This window comes from Carassius gibelio, chromosome B3 (genome assembly GCF_023724105.1).
Source record: "Carassius gibelio isolate Cgi1373 ecotype wild population from Czech Republic chromosome B3, carGib1.2-hapl.c, whole genome shotgun sequence".
NCBI lineage: Eukaryota > Metazoa > Chordata > Actinopteri > Cypriniformes > Cyprinidae > Carassius > Carassius gibelio.
The window spans coordinates 48,237,845-48,253,306 of record NC_068398.1 but is presented as its reverse complement, the minus strand read 5'-3'; the positions used below and the strand labels follow the sequence as shown (position 1 = coordinate 48,253,306).

Genomic DNA, 15,462 nt, shown 5'->3' with positions numbered 1-15,462 from the left:
GAGAATTGAGAAACAGGAAGAGTCTAATACCATCCACATACATTTCCTGATTTCAATCAAACTTCATCAGATTATTCATTGTATGATGTCGATCACATATATGTGACTATTAGGAGTCAAAGTTATAGCGCCACCAACTGGCAGCAGGAAGTGTGTCATTTTCAAAATGCTTTGAATTCAGCATCTTATTTTTACTCGATTTGCTTCAAACTTCATCAGAATAATGTTAAAACACAGCCGATATGAATCTGCTGGGGGAAATTGGATATCTAAAAATATTGTTGCCGTGGCAACATGTCAAACTGGAATACTTCTCAGGTGATTTTGAGGCATATAACATGCTTAGAATTTCATCAAACTCAGAACACATATCAGTATTTATGATAACTAGACACTGGCAAAAGTTCATAAGAGGGCGTGGAAGAGGCACTCTATAGCGCCACCTTTTGTCAAAAGTGGGGGGGGTTAGTTTTAGCTACAGACACCAAACTCGGTAAAAAAATTGTTCTTATCAAGACGGACAACTTTCTAATTCACAGTCATCAGCTACGATCAACAGGAAGTCAGCTATTTTTATTTGAATGTGGATTTTTTTTTACATTTAGTTGTGAATTAATGCATACTGCTCAGAGGAGAGTAACACTATACACACCAAACTGTGTCTACATGATGCCAAAACATTTTAAACAACTTAAATTGCCAATGGATTTTGGATAACTTGAACGGTTTTGTCGTGGTGATTTTTTTTAATGACAGTAAAACTGGAATTATTAATTTTCCTGCATTTTTAAATTCCAAACACTTCAAAACCTTTTTTCATACAGACAAAAAGTCATTCTGAGTAAATATGGATAGTTTCACGACTTTACAACACTGTATGGATAATAGAAAATTAAAAAACTGTCAGACATCTCATCTCACTCTGTCCCTCTGTTTGAGTGAGTGTGCTTAGACTTCCATTGTCTGAGAGAAATTGCGCCCCTACAGGTGCAATTACCGGAGATTTAGTTTCTCTTTTAAATCGGTTAAAATACAAATAAATACTTGGATTTAATTCACACTGACAAGCTAAACCAACATATATGATTATTACCGGGTCAGGGCTCATTAATAATTGATGTGTGTGTGGTCAGTGATACGTGTGAAACACGAGAGATGAATCACCGCTCTGAGCATGAGCATCTAGAATGGCGAGCTCAGAAAAAACGAGTTTATTCTTGTTTTATAGCTATTAAAAATAAAGTATTGCAGCGATATCACACAATTCACCAATTAGAACACACCAAGAGCTAAATTCAGATGTTTTTGAACTGTTTGTGTGAAAATGAAATATTTGCGGCTGCCTATCTGAAATCACGCCTCCGATCAGCGCGTACAGTGTCGAGCTCAAAACAAACGAATTTATTCTTGTTTAAGAGCTTTTTTAAATAAAATATTACCACAAATGCACACAATAAACCCATTGTAACACTACAAGAGCTAAATGCAGGTGTTTGTGACCCGTTTAAGTGTGCAAGACTATTAGAAAGCGCGACTGGCACAATAACATATATCTCTCGAGCTGCAGGATTCTGGTTTTCGTCGTACGAACGAACACATAACGGACAAGATTATTTCAAAATAGCTTGCCGAATATAAACGAAAACAGCCACGTGAACATAAACTGTTGAGAAATAAATCTGAAATGGATCTACTGGATTTTAATATTAAGTGACCGCATATACCAGCTGCTTCTGTCTTCAATTTTAATCTATATAAAAAATGTAATTCATTCATCTTGGCTGCGTTTTTAATGTGTGTACGTATTTATTTATTTATTATTTTGCTCTAACAAGAATTAATCTATATTTAATTAAATCAATTACATTTTATTTTACATTTGATTTGTCCATTTCTGCATCTAAACGCCTAAAAACATAAAACATGCTCTATTATACTATTGTTAGCAATTTCTTTATCGTCCAATTTATCTGGTGTACACACTTTTATTTTAATAATAAACTTGTTTGTTAGATTATACACAGTTACAGTGGTCTATAATAAATATTAACAGGTTTTATTCAAGCTGTTTAGAATGATTGCCGTAGGCTAAAAAACATTGGAAAACAATAACTGTTGTACTTTTTTATATATTTTGTATAATTTCATAGTTTATGCATTATAGATATAAAAACAAATAAATTTAGCCACTCACATAGAAATCTTAGGCCTTATCCTTTTCTTACAGTTTTAGGAATTTTTAAAAATCGTAAAAAACCTTATTTGTGCTGCAAATAATAATTTCAAACTCAAAAAGTAAATAGTCAGTTCATGCTTTATAAAGCCTTGTCCCAATATTAATAGTCAGTAGTAAGCAGTTTATAAATACAGCTATAAATAGCTTGTTTTTGGTTTATAAGCACATTTATTAAAAAGGAGAGTAAAGGATCAATTATCTTCCTATGAAAAATAAAAAAATAAAAATAAACAAACAACAACACAGATTGATACAGAACTCAGAAATGTTATTGTGGATTTATGATAAAATCAGCATGTAAATGAATTCATACTCCTCCAAGAAGACACAAGTAGTTCACACCAAACTTTTTTTTTAACATGAAGCCAATATACTGAAGATGTTAAATTGCGAATGGGTTTAGGACACCTTAAATGGTGTGGCCATAGCGATTTATTAAAGTAACATAAAAAAATACAATAGTTATTTTACTATATCTTTAAATTTTTTCATTCCAAACTCTTCATAATTTTTTATATACGTAGAAGTCATCATTTGAAGGAACCACAGTAAGTTTCAAAGCTTTATCATTTTCAAGAGCCAGCAAAAGATTAAAACTATCATAACTTATAAATGAAGCTTGCAATTCTTAGTACCAATAATGGCCACCAGATGGAGCTATATGATTACTTTTAAATAATTATTGTAGAAACAAGTATGATTTAAATCATTTATAGAAATCTTTCAAAGAAAAATAATACGAATTTTATGTATTTTACTGATAAAATGACCCTCACTTAATTAGAATAACAAGCTGAAGTATTGTGAACTGTATATTAAGAATAATTCTTTATAGGCTTTATGGACAGATAAGTTTGGAGTGACTCTTGAAGGATCAGCACCACATCCTCTTTTACCACTGTTTAAAGAATTTATCTTACAGAACAGGTGCGAATGAATTTTGGATAGCTTGAATGGTTTTGTCATGGTGATTTTTTGAAATAACAGTAAAAAAGGAACCAGTAAATGTCTTATTTTTTTAGGTGCAGCTTCTAAACACTTCAACAAAATGTACACATAGAAGACAAGTCATGCTGAGGAAATATGCATAGTTTCATGACTATACAACACTATATGGATGATAGAAAATTAAAAAACTACCATACATCTGATGTCACTCTGTCCCTCTGTCACTGTGGGTAATGTGTGTGTGTGTGTGTGTGTGTGTGTTTGTGTGTTAAGTGTGTGTGTGTTAAGTGTGTGTGCTGAGTTTGTGTGAATGTGTGGGAGAGGGGATGGGCTTGGTGTCAGAGAGAGAGAGAGAGAGAGAGAGAGGGAGGGAGAATTAATCATCTCTTTAATCACCAGCAGAAAAAAAAGCAATTTTGTGTTGTTGTTGTTTTTTCATCATTACAGCTTAAGAAATATCTTAGGCCTCAACATCAATTGTTGCTGCTTTATATAGCCTTCTCCCAAAATTAATAGTCATTAGTAAGCATTTTATAAATACAGCTATAATTAAATTGTTCATGGTTTATATGCACATTTATTTTGAGGAGATTAAAGGCTGTAATCTTCCTAAAAAAAATAAAAAAAATAAAAAAAAATAAATAAACAAACACAGAACTCAGAAACATTTATTTCAAGATGCAATAAAAGAAAACTGTACACTATGTATATATATATATATATATATATATATATATACAATTGCATAAGTTTATATTTAATTTTTTTTATCAAGTATACAGCTAATAATAATAATAATAATAATAATAATAATAATAATAATAATAATAATAATGCATTTTATTTAAGGCGCCTTTCAAACCACTCAAGGTCACCGTACAACAAGTAACAACAGTAACAATATTAAAACAAAAAATAACAGCAAATAACAATGTCAATGAAAAACCACAATAATATTAGAATAGCACAACATATTGTGGAATACTATATTAAGACTTTATATATAGGCTTTATGAACAGTTTTGAGAGATTCTTGAAGTACTAGCATCACCTCCTCTTGTACGACGGTTTGAGGAATATATCTTCCAGATAGTACCGCCGCTCCCTATATGCAGAATACGCAGTCTTCGTAGGGCACCAACTCCCAGAGGGGGCACCATCCCAGTAGCTAAAAAAAAATAAAACATGCGCCATTCTCCCATCCGCGCTCGCGACCGCTCGGACATTTGCGGAAGAATGTTCGTAATTGATGGATGGACATCTATGCCCGGGCAAAAGACATCAGCAATCCGGCACAGAGAAAAGAAAAATAAAGTAAAAAACAAAACAAAAACAGGCATAAAGTTGGCTTGACATTGGACATTCGAGAGTCTCAAATTTAGGGACCGTCTCTAAAGTTACATGTGATATTGTTATACACTTTTCTAACGTCAGTAGCATTTGAAGAGAATGACTTACAGTCATAAAACAACTGTAATTGTCCATCTAGGTGACAGCTATAATGCACAATTAAATTGAATGTTTGATATTTATTAAAACAAACTGTAAGTCGTATGTAAATTATGCTACTCTTTCACATGGGCTCAAACGCAAATTTGAAGCTCAATAGCATTTGAGGAAAAAGACTTGCAGTCATAAAACAATTGTAATGTGTTCATTTAGGTGTCAGCTACGATGCACACCTTATACATTTTTTATATATATTAAAATAAAGTGTTACTAAAGTTATATATATTGTTCTGTGTATGTGATTTCAAAGTCTAGATGGGTCGGATTAACCCTTTAACTGCCATATCCCTTAAAATTTGATTGCCAGAGGGTTACTGTAAATGCTTATGCCCGCTGGGCACAGTTTTCCTGATGCCACCGGGGTGGCGTTGCACTGATGGCTTGAGCCCGCCATCGCTGCTTGCAGCTATATTTTTTTCTTTATTCTTCTAATTTTTTTCTAAGGTTTCGGGGGCTTTTGGGGTCCTTAACATGCTCAAAAACTCTTGAAAATTGGCACACACCTTGGAACCTGCGGCCATTAGGGCCGGGCAGAGTCTGATACACGGGCGTGGCACAGGGGCTCTACAGCGCCCCCTGTAGTACCGAGGGCCATATATCATGCATAATTGCACGCATAGATATGAAACTTGGTACATATATATAACTCATCAAACCAAACAACTTTCACACTGCATGTCATAAGCTCCGCCCAACAGGAAGTTGGCTATTTAGGGTTTTATGAAAAACACATGCTCTGGAATTTGATATACTCCTCTGAGGAACTCCACCCGTTCACCACAAAACTCGGTGAACACGATCTCAACACATTGGGCATGCTAAATTGCGAAGAGATTTTTGATATCTCGAATGGTTTGCCCGTGGCGAGGCATTGAAATTATGGCGAGAAATGAGAAACAGGAAATGTATAATAACATCCACATACATTTCCTGATTTTGATCAAACTTAATTGGTTTGTTCGTTGTATGATACCGATCGTATATATGTGACTATTAGGAGTCAAAGTTATAGCGCCACCAACTGGCAGCAGGAAGTGTGTCATTTTCAGAACGCTTTGAATTCAGCATCTTATTTTTACTTGATTTGCTTCAAACTTCATCAGAATAATGACAAAACACAGCCGAAGAAAATCTGTCGTGGGGATATTTATATCTAATATAGTGTTGCCATGGCAACGTGTCAAACTTGAATGTTCTGTTCTGGTGATTTTTAGGCAGATAACTAGCTCAGATTTACATGAAACTCGAAACAGATATCAGTATTAAAGATAGCTAGACCATGGCAAAAGCTTTTAAAAGGGCGTGGAAGAGGCACTCTATAGCGCCACCTTTTGTCAAAAGTGGGGGGGTTAGTTTTAGCTACAGACACCAAACTTGGTACATAAATTGTTCTTATCAAGACGGACAACTTTCTAATTCGCAGTCATAAGCTACGACCAACAGGACGTTGGCTATTTTGACTTGAATATGGATTTTTGGGAATTTTCTTTTGTGAATTAATGCATACTCCTCCCAGGGGAAGTACACTATACACACCAAACTTTGTCTACATTAAGAAAAAACATTGAGGAACTTAAATTGCGAATGAATTTTGGATAGCTTGAACGGTTTTGTCGTGGTGATTTTTTGAAATAACAGTAAAAAGTGAAACATTAATCGTCTTGTATTTTTAAATTGCAGTTTCTAAACCTTTAAAAAACATTTTTCATTTAGAAAACCAGTGATTCTGAGGAAATATGCATAGTTTTATGACTTTACAGCACTGTATGATTAAAAGAAAATTAAAAAACTGTCAGACATCTGATCTCACTCTGTCACTCTGTGTGAGGAATGTATGTGTGCTGACTGTGTGCTGACTGTGTGTGTGTGTGTGTGTGTGTGTGTGAGTGGGGGAGAGGTGTGAGGTGTGAGGTGAGTGGCAGACAAGACAGGGAGAGAGAGAGGGACTTAAACATCTCTTTAATCACAAGAAAAAAATATTATTAAGTTGGCTTGAGAAAGCCAACTTACTGATATTCTATTTAAACTTATTAGTGGTGCTTGCCGGAGGCAAGGCATCACTATTATTATCTCACATACTTATTATTAGTGGTGCTTGCCGGAGGCAAAGCATCACTATTATTATCTCACATACTTATTATTAGTGGTGCTTGCCGGAGGCAAGGCATCACTATTACTATCTCACATACTTATTAGTGGTGCTTGCCATAGGCAAAGCATCACTATTATTATCTCACATACTTATTATTATTCTTCTTCTTACTTCTTCCGTACAAAACTTCGGCGCGTAACTCGTCCCGCAGTTTTTGTCACAGACCAACGAAACAGGCGTCAAATCGTGCGGCCTATTGAGGAGAGGTGTGCTATGACTTTTATAAGCGATCGGGCGTACGATGTTCGTACAGCGGGCGAAAAAATGGCCGAAAAACGTCCCATAGGAAATGCATTACTGAAAACTTTGACGGATTATAGCACAGAGAGGGAATTTCGTAGAAAAACGTAAATCACCACATTCGGAGAGGCTATCAGGCTGTGCGAGAACATACCTCACAGAGGGGTAAAAGTTGTACCCCTGGGGTGCTAGAGACCCCCAAATTTGCCCCATAGACATATTATGGTGAGGGATCGCCCATGAAACACTGTGTTTTTCCTACTATGGGAAATTACATAGGGATATTGTATTGAACATAACTCGGCATCACAGTGTCATAGAGACAAGGGGGTGGGCTCATTTGAATCAAGCAACCAATCAGACTCTCAGGATCATTATGAAGCTATTAAGCCACGCCCTAGCAACCATATAGAGCACCATAGCAACAAGCCCCATAGACTTCCATTGAAAAAGATCAAATGAATAACTTTGGATAGAAGTGTCATAGAAATATGAGGGTGGGCTCCTTTGACTCGAGCAGCAAACGGCCAATCACGTATCACCTTCAAGACTTCCTAGCCACGCCCTAGCAACCATTAAGAGCTACCTAGCAACCTAAATCCAAAGATAGATATCTTAACATCTGAAAGACATAGAAGCATGGGGGTTGGTTTATATTGTCAAGCAGACTTTGAAGTATCATCATTGGCAGCTGCAAGGCCACTCCCTAGCAACCAACCAGAGTACCCTAGCAACCATTTTTCAAGGCCAATATCTCTGTATCAGAACATTGTACAGACATGGGGGTTGGTTTAAATTGGCAAGTAGCCTTTGGAGTATCATCATTGGCAGCTGCCAAGCCATTCCATAGCAACCAAATGGATTACCCTAGCAACCATTTTGCACGACCTATATCTCTGCATCAGAACATCGTACAGACATGGCGGTTGGATTTTTTGACTCGTGCTAGCAAACTGGACTTCCAACATGCTAGTCATGCTAGCAGTGATTAGCTACATGCTAATAGTGATTAGCTAAGTGCTCAAATGGGCTAAGAACTCTATAATAACTACATAGTGACCATCTGTGACAACTACCAACCACCTAGTAACATCATAACAACCACCCTGATTACCATAGCAACTGCCCAGCAACCACCCCGGGTACCCTAGCAACCCCATAGCAATACCCTAGCAACCGCCCCAATTACCCTAGCAACCACCCTGGGTACCTTAGCAACGGCCCTAGCAACCATCATGGGGACCCTAGCAACCGCCCTAGCAACCACCCCGGGTACCCTAGCAACCACATAGCAACACCCTAGCAACCGCCCCGATTACCCTAGCAACCACCCTGGGTAGCCTAGCAACGGCCCTAGCAACCATCATGGGGACCCTAGCAACCGCCCTAGCAACCACCCCGGGTACCCTAGCAACCACATAGCAACACCCTAGCAACCATCCTGATTACCCTAGCAACCACCCTGGGTACCTTAGCAACGGCCCTAGCAACCATCATGGGGACCCTAGCAACCGCCCTAGCAACCACCCCGGATACCCTAGCAACCAGATAGCAACACCCTAGCAACCACCCTGAGTACCCTAGCAACGGCCCTAGCAACCATCATGGGGACCCTAGCAACCGCCCTAGCAACCACCCCGGGTACCCTAGCAACCACATAGCAACACCCTAGCAACCACCCCGATTACCCTAGCAACCACCCTTGGTACCTTAGCAACCATCATGTGGACCCTAGCAACCACCCTAGTAACCACCATAGCAACCTCATTGCAACACCCTAGCAACAGAGGGGCGAGTTTTGCCACTGCAAGCACCACTCACATTTTCTTCAGGAAATGTACCTTCTAGTGTTACTATTACTATTCACCTTGACAAAACTTTGGCACGCTACTCCTCCCGCATTTTTTGTCACAGACCCATAAATGAGGTGTCAAATCGTGCGGGATATTGAGGAGAGGTGTGCTATGACTTTTCTAAGCAATCGGACTTACGATGAGGGTTGGCTCGTTTGACTCGGGGCAGCAAATGGCCAATCACGAATCACCTTCAACACTTCATAGCCACGCCCTAGCAACCATTTCGACCTCCCTAGCGACCAAAAGCATAGAGAGATATCTTCAAATCTGAATATCATAAAGGCATGGGGGTTGGTTTATATCATTCATACTAGCAAGCAGACTTCGGAGTATCATCATTGGCAGTTGCCAGGCCACTCCCTAGCAACCAAACACAGTGCCCTAGCAACCGTTTTGCAAGATCTATATCTCTGCATCAGAACATCGTAGAGGCATGGGGGTTGGTTTATATTGGCAAGCAGCCTTTGGAGTATCACCATTGGCAGCTGCCAAGCCACTCCATAGCAACCAAATGAAGTACCCTAGCAACCGTTTTGCACGACCTATATCTCTGCATCAGAACATCGTACAGACATGGCGGTTGGATTTTTTGACTCATGCTAGCACACTGGACTTCCAACATGCTAGTCATGCTAGCAGTGATTAGCTACATGCTAATAGTGATTAGCTAAGTGCTCAAATGGGCTAAGAACTCTATAATAACTACATAGTGACCATCTGTGACAACTACCAACCACCAAGTAACATCATAGCAACCACCCCGGGTACCCTAGCAACCACATAGCAACACCCTAGCAACCGCCCCAATTACCCTAGCAACCACCCTGTGTACCTTAGCAACGGCCCTAGCAACCATCATGGGGACCCTAGCAACCACCCTAGCAACCACCCCGGGTACCCTAGCAACCACATAGCAACACCCTAGCAACCACCCCAATTACCCTAGCAACCACCCTGGGTTCCTTAGCAACGGCCCTAGCAACCATCATGGGGATCCTAGCAACCGCCCTAGCAACCACCCCAGGTACCCTAGCAACCACATAGCAACACCCTAGCAACCGCCCCGATTACCCTAGCAACCACTCTGGGTACCCTAGCAACGGCCATAGCAACCATCATGGGGACCCTAGCAACCGCCCTAGCAACCACCCCGGGTACCCTAGCAACCACATAGCAACACCCTAGCAACCGCCCCAATTACCCTAGCAACCACCCTGGGTACCTTAGCAACGGCCCTAGCAACCATCATAGGGACCCTAGCAACCACCATAGCAACCACCCTGGGTACCCTAGCAACCACATAGCAACACCCTAGCAACCACCCCGATTACCCTAGCAACCACCCTGGGTACCCTAGCAACGGCCCTAGCAACCATCATAGGGACCCTAACAACCACCCCGGGTACCCTAGCAACCACACCTTAGCAACAGAGGGGCGAGTTTTGCCACTGCAAGCACCACTCACATTTTCTTCAGGAAATGTACCTTCTAGTGTTACTATTACTATTCGCCTTGACAAAACTTTGGCACGCTACTCCTCCCGCATTTTTTGTCACAGACCCATGAATGAGGTGTAAAATCGTGCGGGATATTGAGGAGAGGTGTGCTATGACTTTTCTAAGCAATCGGACTTACGATAATCGTACAGCGGGCGAAGAAAATGTGTGAAAATATCCCATTGACTTAACAATGGAAAAACTATCTGACATCATATCTTTGGATCAGAAAGTCATAGAGGCTTGGGAGAGGGCTCTTTTGACTCGGCCTATCAAGCAGTCCATAAATAGTGACATAACAACTTCATATCCATGCCCTAGCAACCAATTTTAGCACCCTAGCAACTGTTTAACTACATTTAAAAGCTCTATCTCAGCCAAATAACTATATAGAAATACTGGCTTGGGCTTTTTGCATTCAGGCTGGTAAATAATCTTTAAATATCACCCCATAAACTATATAGTCACACCATAGCAACCATATAGAGCACCCTAGCAACCATGTAGCAATATAAATCCTTCTATGTCTGCTTCAAAACATCACACAGGCATCATGGGTGGCTACAGGGCGCCGAGTTTTGCCACTGCAAGCACCACTCACATTTTCTTCAGGAAATGTACCTTCTAGTTATTATTATTATTATTATACTAGATCCGTACAAATTTCGGCGCGTAACTAGTCCCGCAGTTTTTGTCACAGACCAACGAAACAGGCGTCAAATCGTGCGGCCTAATCGGGAATGGTGTGCTATGACTTTTATAAGCGATCGGGCGTACGATGTTCGTACACCGGGCGAAAAAACGGGCGAAAAATCGCATAGACAATGCATTGCGGCCAACTTTGACGGATCGTAGCTCCGAGAGAGAATTTCGCAGAAACACGTGAATCTCCACATTTGGAGAGGCTATCAGGCTGTGCGAGAACATACCCTGCAGTGGGGTATAAGTTGTACCCCTGGGGCGCGAGAGCCCCCCAAAAATGGCCCTAATACAAAGTATAGGGAGGACTTTTCCTGCTATGGGACATTACATAGGGATTTTGTATTGAACATAACTCTGCATCACAGTGTCATAGAGACAAGGGGGTGGGCTCATTTGAATCAGGCAACCAATCAGTCTCTCAGGATCACTGTGAATCTATCAAGCCACGCCCTAGCAACCATATAGAGCACCATAGCAACAAGCCCCATAGACTTCCATTGAAAAAGATCAAATGAATAACTTTGGATAGAAGTGTCATAGAAACATGAGGGTGGGCTCGTTTGACTCGGGCAGCAAACGGCCAATCATGTATCTCCTTCAAGACAACCTAGCCACGCCCTAGCAACCATTAAGAGCTACCTAGCAACCAAAATCCAAAGATAGATATCTTAACATCTGAAAGACATAGAAGCATGGGGGTTGGTTTATATTGTCAAGCAGACTTTGAAGTATCATCATTGGCAGCTGCAAGGCCACTCCCTAGCAACCAAACACAGTACCCTAGCAACCGTTTTGCAAGATCTATATCTCCACATCAGAACATCCTAGAGACATGGGGGTTGGTTTATATTGACAAGTAGACTTTGGAGTATCACCATTGGCAGCTACCAAGCCACTCCATAGCAACCAAATGGAGTACCCTAGCAACCGTTTTGCACGACCTATATCTCTGCATCAGAACATCGTACAGACATGGCGGTTGGATTTTTTGAGTCATGCTAGCACACTGTACTTCCAACATGCTAGTCATGCTAGCAGTGATTAGCTACATGCTAATAGTGATTAGCTAAGTGCTCAAATGGGCTAAGAACTCTATAATAACTACATAGTGACCATCTGTGACAACTACCCACCACCTAGTAACATCATAGCGACCACCCAGGAGACCATAGCAACTGCCTAGCAACCAGCCAAAACAACCTAGCAACCGCCTAGCAACACCTTAGCAACCCCCCCAAGTACCGTAGCAACTGCCTAGCAACCACCCAGGTTACCATAGCAACCGCCCTAGCAACCACCCCGGGTACCCTAGCAACCACATAGCAACACCCTAGCAACCGCCCCAATTACCCTAGCAACCACCCTGGGTACCTTAGCAACGGCCCTAGCAACCGTCATGGGGACCCTAGCAACCGCCCTAGCAACCACCCCGGGTACCCTAGCAACCACATAGCAACACCCTAGCAACCACCCCGATTACCCTAGCAACCACCCTGAGTACCCTAGCAACGGCCCTAGCAACCATCATGGGGACCCTAGCAACCGCCCTAGCAACCACCCCGGGTACCCTAGCAACCACATAGCAACACCCTAGCAACCACCCCGATTACCCTAGCAACCACCCTGGGTACCCTAGCAACGGCCCTAGCAACCATCCTGGGGACCCTAGCAACCACCCAGATTACCCTAGCAACCAGCGAGGGTACCTTAGCAACCATCATGGGGACCCTAGCAACCGCCCTAGCAACCACCCAGGGTACCTTAGCAACCACCGTAGCAACCTCATTGCAACAGCCTAGCAACAGAGGGGCGAGTTTTGCCACTGCAAGCACCACTCACATTTTCTTCAGGAAATGTACCTTCTAGTTAGTGGTGCTTGCCGGAGGCAAGGCATCACTATTACTATTCTTCATACTTATTATTATTATTATTATACTAGATCCGTACAAATTTCGGCGCGTAACTAGTCCCGCAGTTTTCATCACAGACCAACGAAACAGGCGTCAAATCGTGCGGCCTAATCGGGAATGGTGTGCTATGACTTTTATAAGCGATCGGGCGTACGATGTTCGTACACCGGGCGAAAAAACGGGCGAAAAATCGCATAGAGAATGCATTGCGGCCAACTTTGACGGATCATAGCTCCGAGAGGGAATTTCGCAGAAACACGTGAAACTCCACATTTGGAGAGGCTATCAGGCTGTGCGAGAACATACCCCACAGTGGGGTATAAGTTGTACCCCTGGGGCGCGAGAGCCCCCCAAAAATGGCCCTAATACAAAGTATAGGGAGGACTTTTCCTGCTATGGGACATTACATAGGGATTTTGTATTGAACATAACTCGGCATCACAGTGTCATAGAGACAAGGGGGTGGGCTCATTTGAATCAAGCAACCAATCAGACTCTCAGGATCATTATGAAGCTATCAAGCCACGCCCTAGCAACCATATAGAGCACCATAGCAACAAGCCCCATAGACTTCCATTGAAAAAGATCAAATGAATAACTTTGGATAGAAGTGTCATAGAAACATGAGGGTGGGCTCGTTTGACTCGAGCAGCAAACAGCCAATCACGTATCACCTTCAAGACAACCTAGCCACGCCCTAGCAACCATTAAGAGCTACCTAGCAACCTAAATCCAAAGATAGATATCTTAACATCTGAAAGACATAGAAGCATGGGGGTTGGTTTATATTGGTGAGCAACCTTTGAAGTATCATCATTGGCAGCTGCAAGGCCACTCCCTAGCAACCAACCAGAGTACCCTAGCAACCGTTTTGCAAGATCTATATCTCTGCATCACAACATTGTACAGACATGGGGGTTGGTTTATATTGGCAAGCAGACTTTGGAGTATCACCACTGGCAGCTGCCAAGCCACTCCATAGCAACCAAACGGAGTACCCTAGCAACCGTTCTACACGACCTATATCTCTGCATCAGAACATCGTACAGACATGGCGGTTGGATTTTTTGACTCATGCTAGCAAACTGGACTTCCAACATGCTAGTCATGCTAGCAGTGATTAGCTACATGCTAATAGTGATTAGCTAAGTGCTCAAATGGGCTAAGAACTCTATAATAACTACATAGTGACCATCTGTGACAACTACCAACCACCTAGTAACATCATAGCAACCACCCAGGAGACCATAGCAACTGCCTAGCAACCAGCCAAAACACCCTAGCAACACCTTAGCAACCACCCCAAGTACCGTGGCAACTGCCTAGCAACCACCCAGGTTACCATAGCAACCGGCCTAACAACCACCCCGGGTACCCTAGCAACCACATAGCAACACCCTAGCAACCACCTTGATTACCCTAGCAACCACCCTGGGTACCTTAGCAACGGCCCTAGCAACCATCACGGGGACCCTAGCAACCGCCCTAGCAACCACCCCGGGTACCCTAGCAACCACATAGCAACACCCTAGCAACCACCCTGGGTACCCTAGCAACGGCCTTAGCAACCATCAAGGGGACCCTAGCAACCGCCCTAGCAACCACCCCAGGTACCCTAGCAACCACATAGCAACACCCTAGCAACCACCCCGATTACCCTAGCAACCACCCTGGGTACCCTAGCAACGGCCCTAGCAACCATCATGGGGACCCTAGCAACCACCATAGCAACCAAGTGTACCTTAGCAATGGTCCTACCAACAACACCTTAGCAACAGAGGGGCGAGTTTTGCCACTGCAAGCACCACTCACATTTTCTTCAGGAAATGTACCTTCTAGTGTTACTATTACTATTCGCTTTGACAAAACTTTGACGCGCTACTCCTCCCCCATTTTTTGTCACAGACCCGTGAATGAGATGTCAAAACGTGCGGCTTATTGAGGAGAGGTGTGCTATGACTTTTCTTAGCAATCGGATTTACGATATTCGTACAGCGGGCGAAAAAGTTGCGTAAAAATGTCCCATAGACTTAACATTGGAAAAATGATCTGACATCATATTTTAGGATCAGGAAGACATAAAAGCTTGTGAGTGGGCTCTTTTGAATCGGCCTATTAAACAGTCCATATGTCGTGACATAACTACTTCATAGCCACGCCATAGCAACCAATTTTAGCACCCTAGCAACTGTTTAACTACATTTAAAAGCTCTATCTCAGCCAAATAACTATATAGAAACACTGGCTTGGGCTTTTTGGATTCAGTCTGGTAAATAATCTTTAAATATCACCCCATAAACTATATAGCCACACCATAGCAACCATATAGATCACCCTAGCAACCATATAGCAATATAAAGAACTTATATCATGGCTACACAACATCACACAGGCATCATGGGTGGCTACAGGG

At 41.9% G+C, this 15,462-nt stretch overlaps 1 long non-coding RNA gene across 1 annotated transcript in view; it reads right to left on the bottom strand.

The window, feature by feature from the left end:
* Positions 1 to 8,221: 8,221 nt before the first annotated feature.
* LOC127952332 (uncharacterized) overlaps positions 8,222 to 15,462 on the bottom strand; it is a 35,276-nt gene continuing 28,035 nt past the window's right edge. The window contains exons 5-6 of the long non-coding RNA XR_008152911.1: positions 12,999 to 13,849; positions 8,222 to 8,926 (exon numbers count right to left, since the gene is read on the bottom strand). This is a non-coding gene — a long non-coding RNA (uncharacterized LOC127952332). The remainder of the gene's footprint in view (positions 8,927 to 12,998; positions 13,850 to 15,462) is intronic.